This window comes from Chelonoidis abingdonii, chromosome 7 (assembly GCF_003597395.2).
Source record: "Chelonoidis abingdonii isolate Lonesome George chromosome 7, CheloAbing_2.0, whole genome shotgun sequence".
Taxonomy (NCBI): domain Eukaryota; kingdom Metazoa; phylum Chordata; order Testudines; family Testudinidae; genus Chelonoidis; species Chelonoidis abingdonii.
Window position 1 is genome coordinate 57,097,330 of NC_133775.1, and position 18,089 is coordinate 57,115,418.

Consider the following 18,089-nt stretch of genomic DNA (forward strand, 5'->3'; position numbering starts at 1 on the left):
GCAAATTAAAAATAAAAAGTCAAAAAGCAGAGAGGAGATAATAAAGCATTTCCTATAATTTCCATTGCTATTTAAGTAGCAAAAGAGCCTCTGCTGGGAAACCATCATGCCATCTTTAAGAAAACCCATGTTTCTGAAAGTGCCACTCAAACTAAAGTTAAAAGAAAAACTTATAATAGCAGATCTGTCAATGTGGTTCCTTTACAAAGAAAACCACTAGCGGAGTTTCCCTCCTGCTGCATTCATATGCAGCATTTATTTTAGCAACTAGTTATTTTAACAGCCAAGAAATAAAATATGTTACATGAATTTCTTTGGTCAGAACAGAGATACAAGACTCAGTGCGAACATGAAACCCACCCAGACTGCAGTCATACAGGGCACTGACAGGACCGCAGGCAGGCATGCCACACAAGCAGCAAACAACCAACAGTGAAGGGGTGCGGAGACAGCTTACTACGATTGCAGTGTATTGAGCACCAGAGGCACCCAGCCAGCTATTTCATTTGGAAGGAGTGTTGTGGTAGTAGCTTTAGAGAGAGAGGTGTCCCAGCTAAATTCTAACTGTTCCACTTGCATTCACCTGTCATTGTAATGGTGGGGAGAAAGAGCATGCTTCACTTCTTGGCCTAAACTGTTGTGTAGTGTTCCTGTTAAACCACTGCTATGCCTCAGCCCAGAGATGGCTGCATATCACTTGGTGGTAAGGCAATCCCTTGAAATCAGACACAGTTCATCCTTAACTGTGGAGCCATGACCACTATCTCTATGACACCTTGCAAATCCACTTGTCAAGTGCATGAGGATTTTTAGGAGGAAGGCACTAAAATGACTGATGGACTATTATTAAGGACAAAGGGCTGAGAGCGCTACGCTCTGACTGACATCGCCATGTTGTAGGATCAGGCTCTAGGAAGCGTTACATATCCAAGATACCATACAAAAGAAGCTGACAGAGGCAGCATGGGTGTGACACAGCAATAACCAAGAAAGTAGCACAGTGGGTGCCATTAAGAAATGAGTGCTTATAACACAGCGGTACTCACCTCTACTGAGGAAGCTGGAGGGTCTTCTATTTATAGAATGGAAATGTTACAAATCCCAGGGATAAATTTTGCTTCTGCAGGTGGTGACTACTAAAGAGCCAGTTCTCCTGGGCACTCTAGCCCCAGCAGAAAGGGGATTGGAACAGCCTCCAGAGAGCATCCCCAGTGTAATAGGGTTACCAGAGCAGTGAAGAGCTGGAAGAACAGCACTCGTCTGCCTCTCCACCCAGTCTCCATCACATGGGGTGCTTCAGACGTGGGCATAGAGAGGGGGAACTTGGCTGGAGCCCAGTCCTTCTTGCTGCAATGACCATGAAAGGGGCTGCTGCAGCAAAGCATAAGTTACAGCAGCCCAGAGACTCCTTTAATTTACATTAGGTGTCCAGCCCTTCGATGTCTCTAGGTATCTCACGTCTCAATATTACTGCATGGTCCTCTTCTCTGGCCTTGACTAAAGCCCTCTCGCCCACACTCGTATCTAGAGCCCCATATTTTCCGCAAATGTGAAATAACATGAAATAAAACAAAGCAAAAACCAGCATAAAACAAAAAATTCCCCTGGCACCACAGCAACTGCTGCTACTGCCCCCCAGGGCTGCCTGGGCTCAGCTCCCTGCTCCAACCCTTACCACCTGGTGCTCAGGGTGGCAGCGCTCCTCAGGTTTGGCACGCCCACCCCTCTGTTATGATGGTGAGTGGTGATGCAACATGGTTCATGGAGTCGTGGCATCACTCAGTCAAATTTGGCACACCACCTCCATGATAATGGAGTGGTGGCCAGGTCCAAGCTGAGCAGCTCTGTGACCCAATGTGCCAAGTCATAACACCCAGAGCAAGGAGCAGAGTCCAGCAAATTCCTCAGGACAGGAGCCACATGCGCTGCTGCTGCAGAGTGAGTGCAGAGAGACTCGCTCTGCAAACCCAGGGCCCACAATCCCACGGAAAAAGGACCCAACCCCTCCCCGCCCACACGGGGTGTGGAACTAGTTGGGGAGGGTGGCGTCCAATGGGGGAAGAAGAATACATAAGGGGTTTAGAAGTGGTGTCCCTGGTACTAGTGGTATGGCTGGGGCACTGGGGCTCAATGGGGAAGGAATACTTAAGAGAGGGGGGTAGGGGAGAGGTTTCTTGGGCTAATCGGGGCTTGAGGCTCAGTGGAAGAGGGGGAATACATAAATAGGGTGGGAGCACCAGGAAGGGGTCCCTGGGGATATAGAGCGGGGAGACTCTGGGGGAAGGGGAACAAGAGGAGGAAGCAGTAAGGGTTGGGAAGATCCATGGTGTCCCATGGGGTTTGTATCACTGAGTGGGCAAGGAGAAGTGCAGGCTTTTTAAATTATTGCCAATGGTATAAAAAGAAATAAAAACATTTTAATGGATAAAATGAAACAAGAATAAAATGACAAACTATTAAAAATCAAAAGAATTCCACGGGGTTCTATTCAGATTCATCCAACTTGCTGCTGCAATGATCATTTTCCTGGTCTGTCTCTTTGATCACGTCACCTTTGTAGTCTATAGAGATGATGCTTGCTTACATTAAATAGAAATGTGTTGAAATACAAGTAGAGAGCAGGCCTTTAGGCCTAAAGTTTAGGCTTCATATTAATTGCAGTTAACTTATTAGCATGAGTGAACAGAGGTATCAATAGAAGTGAATCAAGGCGTAACCTTGGGTCATGTAATAAATAATAATAATAAGGCCTAATAAAATATGAGTAGAGTAAAGTGAAATAACTTAGAAACAAGTTAGACATAAATTGGGACATAACCCCAGGCCATGTTGTAAACATGTTTTGGTTTCCACTGCTTTCGCAAGTGTTGGAGGGGAATTTTTGGATACTCTGGAATACTGGTAATTGCAGAATTTTGTATTGATGCTGATGATAATCAGAATGATAGACTCAAACTTTAAGATCAGAAGGGACCATTATGATCATCTAGTCTTACCTCCTGCACAATGCAGGCCAAAGAATCTCACCCACCCACTCCTGTAACAAACCCCTAACCTATGTCTGAGTTACTGAAGTCCTCAAATTGTGGTTTGAAGGCCTCAAGCTGCAGAGAATCCACCAGCAAGTGACCCGTGCCCCACGCTGCAGAGGAAAGCGAAAAACCTCCAGGGCCTCTGCCAATCTGCACTGGAGGAAAATTCCTTCCCGACCCCAAATATGTTTGATGTTAATAGCCAATAAAGAAGAAGAAGATATTAGGGTCTGGGAATACAGAAGATGAAGTATGGTAGCAGAAATACAGATATGGTAAAAAGGTAGGCTAAATGGTAAGAGGTATTATAATTGATTATCAAAGGATAGCATACTCATTTTAGATTAGCACACTTATCCACCATCAAGGTACTGTGAGGGAAAGGACTGTATACCCATTCTTCTCATCCAGGAACTGAGCACCCTGGATGCAACATTCCCTCTTGGTGCATGAGTACCAATGCAGTGTGCGGTTATGCTGTTTGCTTTAACTATTTTATTTTAAATAAAAGTTGTTAATGCTGTCACTCATTGTGACTTTCACTGTCCTCCACAAAATTAAATGATCAGTAACCACCATGAAGACTTGGTTCTATTCCTTATCTTTAAACTATGATTGGGGGCATATGAATCTAGGTTACTCCTTCTCTTTGCATCCTTACTTGTCTTCACTTTCAAGGCCCTTCAAGGCCTATACCTGCCCCTACCCTATCATCTCTCATTCAGATGTCAACTCCCACCTCTGATCAGTACCAGCCTCCATCACCCACTTGCTACATTTTCAAACAACCTTTGTGCTTTCTCCTGCCCCCCGTCCCCCGCCTCCCCCCGATTCTTGTACTGAGCACAGCTTGGCTGGAACGGTGAACCTGGATCTTTAAGTGGTACTCACTGTGTTACACGATGTTCACTTTCCATTGCTCACTGACAGTAATGAACGCTTTGAGTTACCTCCACCTCCCCAGCAACATCCTCCCAGCGTCACCTAGAATCATCATCACAGATCTCAATGAGTGATTAACCCTCAAGCTCCTAGCTCATCCCACCTACACCAGTAAAAGTGTGAAGGGACATTTACAAGCGACACACAGGGTATGTCTGTACCACAATCACAGGCTGTGATTGCAGCTCAAGCTGACATACCTGAGCTAGCTTTAATCTGACTGAGGTACCAGCACTTGCGAAGTTGTGGCAGTGCAGGCTTCAGGGCGGGCTGTGCAAACCCACCTGGACCCCAGGGTAGTTACTCCTGGGGCAAGCCCCAGCTAAAGCTCACCCTGCCGGGAGCTAGATTAAAGCTAGCTCGGGGATGACAGGATAGACAAACACCTCTACCTCGATATAATGCTGTCCTCAAGAGCCAAAAAAAATCTTACAGCGTTATAGGTGAAACTGCATTATATCGAACTTGCTTGGATCTACCAAGGTGCACAGTCCCACCCCCCTGGAGCACTGCTTTATCACATTATATCCAAATTCGTGTTATATTGGGTCATGTTATATTGAGGTCGAGGTAGAGGTGTATCTGAATTGGCATCACAGGAGTTAGCTGCATTCCAGCAAAGAACTTCCACCCCACAATAATGCTGCCTGGAGACTATCATCACTTCACCTTCTCACACAACTCGATTTGGCATCTGGCACTTCCAGACACAGCCAGGCAGCTACTCTTGCCACTCACTCCCCGATGGACTGCTTGCCACTTGCACAATCTTTCTTCATCACGGAAAAAATCATCACAGCCTCTGTGGCAGCCACACCATTCAGATTCTCTCAAGCCCCTTGGAGAGACTGGCTTTCCTGGGATCAGCAAACAGGAACTGCAGACACATAGGGGAGTTCAAGGGCCCCTGGACTTACTGTTGGAGATCTGCAAAACTAGTCAAGTCTCAGAGCCCTTTGCCCTGTGTAATTTAAACCATTTTGTAATAAATTCTAATTCAAGGGAAACTGACCCTATTCTCCACAGATTCTTATACAGCTGTCATCCCCACAGCATCTGACAGCCTTCCAGTAGCGCCATGACATGACTAACACCTGTCACATATGATTAACATCCTGCACCATGTACTAGAGGAATCAGACACCCCCCTCCTCAGCAATCCAGGCAGACAGGAGTGGGTGGCCTACCTACAATGTTTATACTGTAGCTATTTTTCCCATTAGAATTTCTCCTCCCCGCTCTGCTCCCTCACCCCTGCCTGCCACAGTCTCTGCTAAGCAGATCCACAGGGACCTGATTCGCAGTTACTCCCTTCCTGCTTTGGGGGTGTGAGGATTAAGGTGGCTTTGAAAACCACTTTTGCACTCTTCATATTCTGGGGCAGTGCAGGGGCCTACACTTTCTACTCAGGGTTGTGGGACAGTGTGTGACTTGCCCTAGTGCATTGCACTCAGATCATGTTCCCAACACACCCTGATGTGCCCCCATGCCAGGCTCTTGGTGGAGGTCTGGTTTAAAACTGGCCAGGAGGTATTCTCTGGAAGCTATTTACAACCATTTTAAAGCCCCTTTATGCTGTAGGATAGAATGCAGGCAGAAGACCAGCAGCAGAGTAGGGGCTACCCAGTTTATTGCGCTGAGTGTAGCATGTACAATTACCTGCCCTGTGGATGGGTGGCGTATGTGTGCATTTGGTGCAAGATGCTCCTGGCCCTCAGAGACTGCATACGGGCTTTGGAGGCCAAGGTGGTGGAACTGGAGGAGCTAAGGGAGACAGAGAGGTATGTTGATGAGGCTTTCTGGGACCCTGTAGAATTGTCCCACCTCCGGTTAGACAGCCCCTGCACTGTTGAGGAGGATGAAAGGTCCATGGAAGTAGAGCAGTCAACGGGAGCAGAGGGAAACCTTCCCATAGTTGGGACTGTCCTTCCAGATGGTGTTGGGGTATCCTCTCACACAGAGGTTACCTCTCCAGGGGAGGGAACTCAAGTCACTAGGAAAAGGCAGTTGTTAATAATGGGAGATTCAATCATTAGAAACACAGATAGCTGGGTTTGTGATGACCAGGAGAACTGTATGGTGACTTGCCTGCCTGGTGCGAAGGTTGCGGATCTCTCGAGGCATCTAGATAGACTTATGTGTAGTGCTGGGGAGGAGCCGGTGGTTGTGGTATATATAGGTACCAATGACATAGAGAAAGCTAGGAAAGACATCCTGGAGGCCAAATTTAGGATGCTAGGGAAGAGACTGAAATCCAGGACCTCTATGCTGGCATTCTCAGAAATGCTCCCAGTTCCATGCGCAGGGCCAGGTAGGCAGGCAGAGCTTCAGAGTCTCAATGCATGGATGAGACGATGGTGTAGCGAGGAGGGGTTTAGATTCATTAGGAATGGGGAAACTTTTGGGATGCAGGGAACCTATACAGGAGAGATGAGCTTCACCTAAACCAAAGTGGAACCAGATTGCTGGCACTTAACATTAAAAAGGCTGCAGAGCAGTTTCTAAACTAAGAGATGGGGAAAAGCTGACTGCTGCAGAGTAGCACGTGAATCGGACAGAGACCTCTCTTAGAGGAGAGTCTATTGATAGAGTCTCTAGATTTTAGTTAGGAGGAGAGGATGGAAGAGGATAATCTAGGGGACAGATCAGACGAGAAACATTCACATAAAACAGAATTGGACACATCAGAAAAGGGCAGACAAATAAACAGTGACAATTTTTAAAGTGCTTGTACACAAATGCTAAAAGTCTAAATAATAAGATAGGTGAACTAGAGTGCCTCGTGGTAAGGAGGATATTGATATAATAGGCATCACAGAAACCTGGTGGACTGAGGACAGTCAATGGAACACAATCATTGCGGGGTACAAAATATATCGGAAGGACAGAATAGGTGGCGGGGGGGGGGGAAGGAGCTGAGGATGGCAATACATGCGAAAGAAAATGTAGAATCAAAGGAAGTAAAAATCTAAGTGAATCCACGATCTCTCCACAGAATCTTATGGGATAGTAATTTCAATGGCTCTTAATAATATATAACATTAGGGCATCTAGTTATCGACCACCTGACCAGGACAGTGATGAGTGACGATGAATTGCTGAGGGAAGCTTAGAGAGGCTATCAAATAAGCACTCAGAAATAGACGGGGGATTTCAATTTATGCCCCATGTGACCTGGGACATGCTCACCTCAGGCAAGAGATGCAGAGACAAATTTGCTCGAGTACTTTAAATGACTGCTTTCTTGAGCAGCTGGTACAGGAACCCACAAGGGGAGAGGCAACTCTCGATTTAGTCGTGAGTGGAGCGCAGGAGCTGGTCCAAGAGGTAACTATAACAGGACTGCTTGAAAATAGTGACCATAATATAACAACATTTAACATCCCTGAGGTGTGAAGAACACCTCAACAGCACAACACTGTGGCATTTAATTTCAGAAAGGGGAACTAAAATGAGGGAGTTAGTTAAACAGAAATTAAAAGGCACAGTGATTAAAGTGAAATCCCTGCAAGCTGCATGGACGCTTTTCAAAGACAACATAACAGAGGCCCAACTTAAATGTATACCCCAAACTAAAAAAAACCCACAGTAAAAGAACTAAAAATTAGCCACTGTGGCTTAACAATCATGTAAAAGAAGCAGTGAGAGATAAAAAGGCATCTTTTAAAAAGTGGATGTCAAATCCTGGTGAGGTAAATAGAAAGGAACATAAACACTGCCTAATTAAGTGTAAACATGTAATAAGAAGAGCCAAAGAGGAGTTTGAAGAACAACTAGCCAAAAACTCAAAAGGTAATAACAAAATGTTTAAGTACATCAGAAGCAGGAAGCCTGCTAAACAACCAGCAGGGCCCCTTTATGATCGAGATACAAAAGGAGCGCTTAAAGATGAAAAAGTCATTGCAGAAAAACTAAATGGATTCTTCGCTTCAGTCTTCACAGCTGAGGATGTTAGGGAGATTCCCAAACCTGAGCCGGCTTTTGTAGGTGACAAATCAGAGGAATTGTCACAGATTGAGGTGTCACTAGAGGAGATTTTGGAATTGATAAACTTAACAGTAACAAGTCACAACACAGAAGGAGAGAAAACAGGCTGCACCCTAGAGCAGCAAGCCACAACTCACCCCACCTTCCTTTAAGCTGGTTCTTTTCAGAATGACTCTGATATCACACTTTGCTACAGAGCTCCTAGCCTGCAAGCAGAACCAAGGGACACCGCTCGCCTCCCCATACATATGAGCAATTCCAAAACAGTCCTCAACACACCACATTAGCCACCCTCTCCACCACAATACATGGTACCTCCAGCATAAGGTTGAAGCCCACTGGCAAAGGATAGGAAATTTATCCTGTGGCTACTGGCCAGATCATACCTGCCTTGTGCAGAGAGGACATTGGCTCCAGTGACCCTCAGTCTGACACCTTTCAAAATATAACCTTCTCTCCTGATCTGGACAGCATAAGAGAAGCCATATTCTAGGGCTGATGGCTGGCAAAACTCTACGTAGTGTGACAAAGTTCCTCCTCTACCTTGGTGGGTCCTGCGCTTATTGGATTTGCTCACTTCAGTCATCTTCCCCTCTGGTGGAACCCACAGTCTGGGTCAACTCTTTCTGTGTCAGATCAGGAGTTGGGAGGTTTGGGGGGAAGCCGTGGCCAGGCCCGCCCTCTACTCTAGGTTCCAGCCCAGGGCCCTGTGGATTGCAGCTGTTTATAGTGCCTCCTGTAACAGCTGCATGACAGCTACAACTCCCTGGGCTACTTCCCCGTGGCCTCCTCCAAACACCTTCTTTATCCTCACCACAGGACCTTCCTCCTGGGGTTTGTGATTACACTTGTGTCCCTTAGTCCTCCAGCAGCACACCCTCTCACTCTCCACATCTTGCTCCCAGGCCTCACATGCACACACATAAACTGAAGTGAGCTCCTTTTAAACCCAGGTGCCCTGATTAGCCTGCCTTGATTGGCTGCAGGTGTTCTAATCAGCCTGTCTGCCTTAATTGGTTCTAGCAGGTTCCTGATTACTCTAGTGCAGCCCCTGCTCTGGTCACTCAGGGAACAGAAAACTACTCACCCAGTGACCAGTATATTTGCCCTCTACCAGACTCCTGTACCCCACTGGTCTGGGTCTGTCACAGTAGATACTCTTATTTCAGGTTAGATTAAACCTGTAAGGAATCAATTTAAGCTAAATCAACATGAACCACTCAAACTGAAGTAACGGTATATACACAGGGGTACACACTGGTTTCCCCAAATCACTGTAAAAACACACCTTTAGTTACACCAGTATAAGTTTGTGTATTAGACAAGGGCTTAATCTCCTTGTACCTCAGCTTCACTTATCCATAAAATAGACACATTAATACTTCCCAACCTGTCAGGGTGGCAGGAGGCTCTACTCATTTTGGAGGGTGTTCGGAGATCCTTGGAGGAAAAGTACTCAAGAAGTGCCATCTATTACAGGACGAGGGGGCGCTCCCTGTCTGGTCTAGTCTACGCAGAATTTGTTGCCCTGTATGTTAGGCTTAGGGCCAGGGCCGCCCAGGGGTGGGGGGGGCAAGTGGGGCAATTTGCCCCAGGCCCAGGGCCCCACTGGGGGCCCCCATGAGAGTTTTTCGGGGCCCCTGGAGTGGGGTCCTTCACTCGCTCTGGGAGCCCCGGAAAACTCTCGCGGGGCCTGGGCACCCGGAGGTTCTTCCACTCTGGGTCTTCGGCGGTAATTCAGCAGCAGGGAGTTCTTCCACCCCAGGACCTGCTGCCGAAGTCCCAGGTCTTCGGTGACAATTTGGCAGTGGGGGGCAGGGCTGCCCAGAGGGGGGGGAACAAGTGGGGCAATTTGTCCCAGGCCCACAGAGGCCCCCACAAGAACATAGTATTCTATAGTATTGCAACTTTTTTTTAATGGAAGGGGCCCCCAAAATTGCTTCACCCCAGGCCCCCTGAATCCTCTGGGCAGCCCTGACGGGAGGTCCTTCTGCCCCGGGACCCGCTGCCGAAGTGCCCCGAAGACCCGTGGTGGGCGGTCCTTCCGCCCCACGACCCACCGCCAAAGACCCGGCTATTCGGTGGCAAAGACCCAAGGCCCCCTGAATCCTCTGGGCTGCCCTGCCTAGGGCCAGATTTTCAAAAGTGCCCAAGCAAGTTAGTATGCCTAAATCCCAATGCCAGTCAGACACCTAGCCTGCTTAGGTACTTTCAAAAATCCTGTTGGGCACCCGTCTACATCTTTAGCCACTGAAATACCTTTGTAAATATGGCCCTAAGGTCTTTGTCCTACTGAATCAAGGCACCAGCCCTGCCTTTCATTGACAAAAGCTCTGCGCTGCACTCAAATGCCGGCCATGGCTCTGCAAGTGTCCTCAGCAGTTAGATGGTTTCACACAGGGCAGTTGTTTGTGTCCCAGTAATGCTCCCTGGGGGATGCTTTCAGCTTTATAGATGACAGGTTCTGGAGAAGAAAGATGCTGCATATGAGAAACTTCTAAAATTAAAATGGAGAATGTGGCCTTTGGGGAAGATTCCTGGATAATTAAAGCATTAATTCAGACTTCAGCTTTGCTTAGACAAGGCTAGTGCCAAGAAATCTGCCTGAAAAGATCTGCAATTCTAAGCAAGGCTACGGACTCTGAACAGCAGATCCACACACTGAGGGATAGGTAGAATCCAACACCTCCCTCCACATTGATAGCTATGGGGAATTCCTGCCAATTCAGAACAGAGGTCCGCCAGAGGGCGAGTGTGGGAAAAGCTCCGACTGAATGAGCCTGGAGAGTGGATTTCCCTTTCCCTCCCAGGGAGAAAGAGTCTGTTGGATTGCTGTCTCTTGATATAGCAGCAAGAAGACCAGACGGGACTGAAGGAAAATGGGGAACGTATGAATCCCATGCTCTACAACCCTGCCTACACTATACGAGCTTCAGAGCATACAGAGTGGTTTGTGACCACATGACAATTTCAAAACTATGTTGCAGCCGTGCCATACACTGAGTGAGTCATGCTGAGTGCTGGTGAAATAGCGTCTCAGATATTCTTTGACATGCCATGCGTCCAACCCACTGCTCAGAGTGTGTTATGAATATCCCTCTGAGCCTGCTCCATGGAAGATACAAGTCCGCTATAGCCGCTGGCTACGGGATTCAGTTCTTTAGCCCAAGTTGTAGAGGCTCACTCTTTAGCTCTGGAAATCCTGGGCTCAGACCCTGGGAATGACCAAGGATATGGCCTTCAGATGTCCACATACAAAAAGGCTCCCAATGGCATTCAGCCAATCGCAGCTCCTTGGAAGCTAATGATCAGGTGGTCTTCCACTGTCTCAAGTTCCACGTGGTGCATCCATCACAGCCAGTCCTAACATGGACAATGCTTGAGAGAATGGTCCTTCCAGGTCCTAGTGACAGAACAGACTGGGAAGCTCAGTACTTCATGAACATTGGGCAGAAGGCTCCCTTGTCTGAGAAGAGGTAATATTTACTATACAACAGCTACTGGAAAGCAGGGTTCTAGCACAGGGCTAACGTCCAGAACTGACTGCCCTTTGCGACTGAATGCATCTACAATCCAGTGCATTAACTTAACCAGCTAGGATATCAAAGAAAACAGGTGACAGTTTTCAACTTAATCTCCCTGATGACATGAACTTTTTCCTGCATGAGTAAAACATAAAAATGGCAAAAACTAAGTCACGACACTCACAAATAAGTCAAGTGAGATATGCATATAGCTACATTTTGTCAATTAGCTGTAAGCAATCACCAGAATAAAAATCACTGAGTGTCAGTTCCAACCCCTGGGGAGCCAGCTCCAGGCTTACAAATAACTGCCCTGTATGAATGTGTGACTTTTGTTTTTGAAAGAACCTGCATTTTTCTTAATGCACCTGAACAGAACAGCTACAATTGCTCCACGCTCTTCTAGGACTGAAAAAAGATATGCTAAAGTACTGTTACATCTGCAGAGCTAGAACGCCCATGATTTGCATGGACATGCCATGAGCACAGAATCAGACACATTACAGATAGGAAAAGCATCAAGCTATAGCAGAGGTGGGCAAACTACAACCCGTGGGCCACATCTGGCCCACAGGACCATCTTGCCCGGTCTCTGAGCTCCCGGCCAGGGAGGCTAGCCCCTGGCCCCTCCCCCGCAGCCTCAGCGTGCCACGAGCACTCTGGTCCACCACTCCTGACGGGCAGCGCGGGTGGCATGGCTGGCTCTGGCCGAGCTGCAAGCTCCTGCTGCTCTGAGCAGCGTGGTAAGGGGGCAGGGAGCATGGGGAAGGGTTGGATAAGGGGCAGGGGGTTCTGGGGGCAGTCAGGGGACAGGAGGGGTTGGATAGGCGTGGGAGTCCGGGGTGTGTGTGTAGATATGGGTCTGGGCAATCAGGGGATAGGGAGCAGGGGGAGGTTGGATGGGACAGAGGTTCTGAGGGGGTGTCAGGGGATGGGGAACAGGGGGGGGTTGGATAGGCATGGGAGTCCCGGGGAGCCTGTCTGGGAGTGGAGGTGTGGATAGGGGTTGGGGCAGTCAGGGGACAGGGGGGTTGGATAGGGGTTGGGGTCCTGAGGGGCAGGGAGCAGGGAGGGTTGGATGGGTCAGAGGTTCTGAGGGGGGCGGGACATGGGAGGGGGTGGATAGGGGGCAGGGGGCAGGCTGTTTGGGGAGGCACAGCCTTCCCTACTCGGCCCTTTATACAGTTTCGCCATGCCGACGTGGCTCTCGGGCCAAAAAGTTTGCCTACCCCTGAGCTATAGTAATCAGAGCTGGCATTTACTGACCTCAAAGCCACTGCTGACTCCCCCTGCTACGGAGAAGCAGAAGGGTAAAGGAGAAGACTAGCTTTCATTTAAAAATCACAGTGATGGGCTTGAATTTCAAAGGTGCTGCACACCCACAAAGCCAATGGCAGCTCTAGCCCTTTTCCTTGTGAGGGCAGCCCTGGAAACAAATGGATCACTGGGGCTGAAAGCGTCTTATTGATTTTTCTTGGTAATCACGGGTTATCCAGTCTCCCCTCTAGCATCCATTGCATATGTGGTCAGAGGTCTCTCAATATTTGGGAGGACTCATGATTAGCTGCTGGCTGCCAGAGGCAATGCAGTAGACTGATTCTGAAGGTGGCTCCTCTACTAAGTGGCCACTGATCTCTGGCCAGAAGGACGACCAATACAATAGTATGGTCTAATAAAGTAAGCAAGGGCCTGAGAACAAGGTCCCCTAAATTCCAATCTTGACTCCAATGCAGACTCCCTCTGGAGCCTTGGTAAAGTCACTGATCCTTTCTGCCTTAGTTTCCCCAACCATGAGACAGGAGTAAGAATAGTTCCTTTCCCCTACAGGAAGAAGTGATGAGCTGTTAGTATCAGTAAAGTGCTGTATTTCACTGCAACATGCTCAAAACCTTACACTGCCTGTGGGCCTTGTGACCCCGTTCATAAAGTGTGGAGAATGATACCAACCTCCTTTGTAAAGCACTTTGACATCTAAAGCTAGGTATTACCATCATCACTGAGTTTAATTGAACGATTCTCCCTTGCTATGCTTTTATAAAGTTGGTAATTGCACATAGGCCCTCGTAAGATATAAGCAATAGAGCTGTGCAGAGGATGGAAATCCTGTTTTGTGGAGGATTTCAAAATTGACATTACGGGTAGGATCTAAACTTTGTAAAATTCTAAATTCTCTGCAAAAGAAAAAACATTGTTTGGGGGTTGACAAACATTTAGTTTCAACAAATTGAAACATTTCATTTCAATTTCACTTTATTTCATAAGAAAAATATAAAAATTTCCAAATGAAAAGTCATTTCAAAATGAAATCAAAATGGAAATTTTCAGAGTTGTCAGAATTTTTTTCTTCTGATTTCCCTTCCAAATGAAATTTCAGCAAAACTGACAGTTTCACAGAGCATTTGACTTTGATAGAACCACATGCTGCAAAGGAAAATGCTTTCATCAAAGATCTTCAGACCCGCTCAGAGCATAATCTAAAGATTAGAACTGGTTGAGTATTCCACAAAATGAAATTTTGCCAAAATATGCTGTTTCCTCCAAATGGAAAAATTTTCCAGAGATGTATTATTTCAATGAAGTTTGGTTCAATCCTTGCTCTGCCTGATTCAAGTGATTGGAAATGAATTGGTCAGAGCAAGGATTTGAACCATCCTAGGCAAGTGCCCTAACCACCAAGACTACACACCCACACACAAGAAGCCAAGCTTTTTAAACAAAAAAGGGACATTTTGATACAATTTTGTTGCAAAAATGTTCAAAAGCTTCTGGTTTTATTCCAATGAGAAGCAAACACATTTTGAAACTTCATGATCAATAAAGCTGCTAGCAACATTACTACTCAATCTATGCACTTCGATTTAAGGAGCTCCCAGTATGACCGGGGACACAGTCATCCTGTCCATCCCTCAGGGGCCAGTGCAGAATCACTCCTTTACTAAACCTTCTTTCCCAGGGCTTTGCCTAATCGATTTGTAATTGTTTCAGACAATGGGGCTTGCACCACTGCCTTTGCAGAGCCTATTTCACAATTTAATAGTTTCACCATTAAGAAATATTTCATCCTACATTTGTTTCACTCAATTGCATCCCACTAGATGGAGAGGGACTGAAAGAAATTCCCCCTCCCAGTCTCAGGAATTACATTGTTATTCCATAATCACAGATACACACAGAATAGAGCAGCAGCATTTTGAATGTCATCTGCAAGATCTAGAGAGGAGTTTTCAAGAGTGCCCAGCATCAATCCAACTCTGTTCCCACTGAAGGTAATGGGAATTTTCCTATTGCTGGGAATTTTCCCATTGACTCCAGTGGGAGCAGCTGATGCTGAATGCTTTGGAAATTCCCTCCCCAAACAGGCCATGGGCCATGCCCCCAGGAGCTCACAATCTAAAGGAGACAAACCTAAAACACTCAGGCAGGCAAGGCAAGCTGATATGGGACGGAAGGAGGAGAGGTGGAGAGTGAGGGGAGCTTGGCTGCCAGTGGAGTTGGCACTTATGATAGGCCGCAGGAAATAACTCTGCGGGCCGCATGTGGCCAACAGTCCGTGCGTTTGAGACCCCTGATTTAAGGGGTAATGTTGACCTGCCCTCTGAGAGACTAGTTCAGCTGCTGGAAGTTGCATGGGCTGAAGACGCTGAGCCAAGGAAGCTCTACAGGAACTGGTTACTCAAGCCCAGGCAAGAGAGGACTATGGAAAAGGATAGGGACAAATCAAAGTTAACCACAAGGTTGGAAGTTTTCATAGCAGGGGAGGATATTGGCCACAATTTTGCAGTGATGGAGATGATGGTGGGAAGAAGGGCTGCAGGTAGCGTGTGGATGCTGAACTAAGCACAATGGAAGAGCCCACACAGTGCCTGTGTTTCAAAACTAAACTCTAAAAGCAACTTTTGGAGTAAATGACACATTTGCAAATAGCTGCAGAGAGCAGCAGAACACAGAACTAGACATTAGCGTGCATCACTGGAGCTGTGTTTTGTAAACATTTTTCAGGCTGCTTAGTAAGTCGCTAAACATCAAACACAAGCATCACTCCTCTGATGTGTCTGAGGTAAAAAGGGGGGCTAATGGGAGACAAAGTGCCAGAAGCCGAGAATGGGGCAACATGAAAATCATACAAAGACACTGCTTGCCTGCTCGCTGGGGGCACGGCAGGGTGTGGTGCTAACCCAGCAGCTCCTGAAGAACCTAAGCTTTTATTTTTCAATGAAGTTTCCCACCCTCTGTCTCTGGTCTACTGAGACAGAAAGCTCTTTGGGGTAGCATGTATCAGTGCACAGCAGCACCCTCCGCTTTGAGTTCATTCTCCATTTCTCTCTTGGCTACACAGGTAGGGGGACCATATGCCCCATTTTGGCCAGGACAAAATGGGGGACCATATGGGGGACCATATGCCCCTTTTTTAAGCCCTGTTCGAGCCGTCTTGACATTTTGGGCAAAAGTCAACATTTGTCCTGTTTGCTCTCGCCCACTCGCTCTGCCGCTCCTCACTGCTGCCTGCCCCCTCCCTCACTTCCTGCATAGGAGAGTCACTAAAGTCTCTACAGATGCTGTTCTGTTTCCTCTGTGGACTGCAATCCAGGTCTCTGCTCAGAGACATAAACGTACCTGATGTCCACTTACTTCCTGCACAGCTCCTTCCCTTGCATCGTCTATCACGATGGGCCTCAACTGGGACCTCCAGGTGCTACTGTAGTACAAGTAATTACTAGTCTGAGTCCTTCAGGTTGTTTGGAAGGATTGCCGCATGTGACCTGGCATGAAACTGCCTTATGGAGTCTTCAGGCTGCTGGAAATAACAGCGAGTTACAATCTGCCTCCAGACATCTCTGGGGTACATTAAACATGTATTTCTGCAGCCTCCCATCACCATAATATCTGTAGCCTGAGTGAAAAGACCCAGCTCTGCGAGCTCAGAGGCTGCAGTGGAGCCTTCAACTTCTATGTGGCTCAGCCAGTGGAGGGTGACAGAGCCACTACGAGTACCACAGGGCCCACTGCACTGGGCAGCAGGTGATGTTGGGAAACAAATGCTACTAACAAAGTCTTTTGGGATTTGATCCCAAACTGGACAAACAGAAGGGGGAGGGGGGCAGCAAATTGTCCTTGTTTTGCTCATGGGAAGCACTCTGATACCATGGTGATGAGGGCCAGGGAAGTACCAGGAAAGACAAAGTCAGAGAAAGTCAAGGGAAAATATTTCTCAGAGCCAAATATGGGCATACCCAAGGGTGGAACATAATGAAGCTCAAGAGGAGAGAAATGGAGAGTGAACGGCTGAGCAAGAGGAGGAGAGAGACAGAGATGAGCCCTGCAGTGAAGGAAAGAGGCCAGGTGCCTGGGCTATGGCAGAGGATTTCCGACATCTGTCTGAAATGTTGAGTATGGTAGGAGCTGAGATAAGGAAAGCTACAGATGGAGCTCTTTTTACACTAACCTGTATCCACTTGGCGTAAGGAGGGAATTTCCCCCAGAGGGACCTGTTATTGCACAATGGCCCATGCGGAGGGTTTTACAGCTTTCTCTGAAGCATCTAGTACAAAGACAATTTACCATCTGCATGGCAATTCACATATTCTTAACCTCCAGCAGAGGGCAACCATCTAGAGGTAGCAACTGCCCTCATATTCTACTAAATGCCACTTCAGGTAGGAGTAACAGGTACCATGGGCCATAAGGTTCCATGTCCTCCTTTCCAAGGCAGTTGAGTCTGTCCAATACAAATACTATTCGCATCCAAGCTAACATGATCCATTAAGATGGAGGCAAGGCTGAGAATCTATACAGTAACAAGAGTAAAAACCATGACAGGGATGTTGAAATTATCCCCAAACCAAACATTAGGGGAAAAAAACCAGAAATTCAGAGTTCAGGTTACACTTAAAAGAAATCCAAGCACATTCAAATAAGAAATGCACCTTGAAGGCGCCCAGATAATCCTCCCTCTGTCCTGTAGCCATGCCAGAGAATCACAATACGATTGTGATTAAGACATTTTAGAATGTGTGGCTTCCGTGCATAGTTTTTTCCCTTTGGATTTCCTTAGTTTTTAAAGTTATTAAACATTGCAGGCATGAACACTGAAGAAGAAACCCAAAGTGAAAGCTGCTACCTGATACTTCTAATGAAGATTTGTAACATTAACTTTCAATCAACTTTTAAGGCCAGATTCACCACTGACACTTGAGCAGTGCAAAGCAGCCCAAGCGAACTGGGGAAACTGACCCCTCCTTTGCAGCGGAATGGTTGGCTGAGAGGGCTGCATTAATGAAATAGGCAAAATGTGGAGGGAGGGAAGACCCCACTCCCTGAATTCCAGTTTTTCTGTGCTGTGAGGGTTCCCCATGCACCCCTGCCTCAGTCCCTCAAAGAGTGCTCCCTTGATGTACATGGGAGCTAAAGCAGCAGTGGTATGCCAAGCCTCTCATGGACTGATCCCCAGGCTAGCATGCAGCCATAAAACCTGTAAAGAGCAGGGACAGCTGGGCCCAGTAGTCTCCCAATGAGAATTCTGGATATGTCCAAGCTTCCTCCCACCACTGAGTGACTACAACCAATGGAATCGGTCATACAACACAGCTGTAGAGGAAGAGTAATG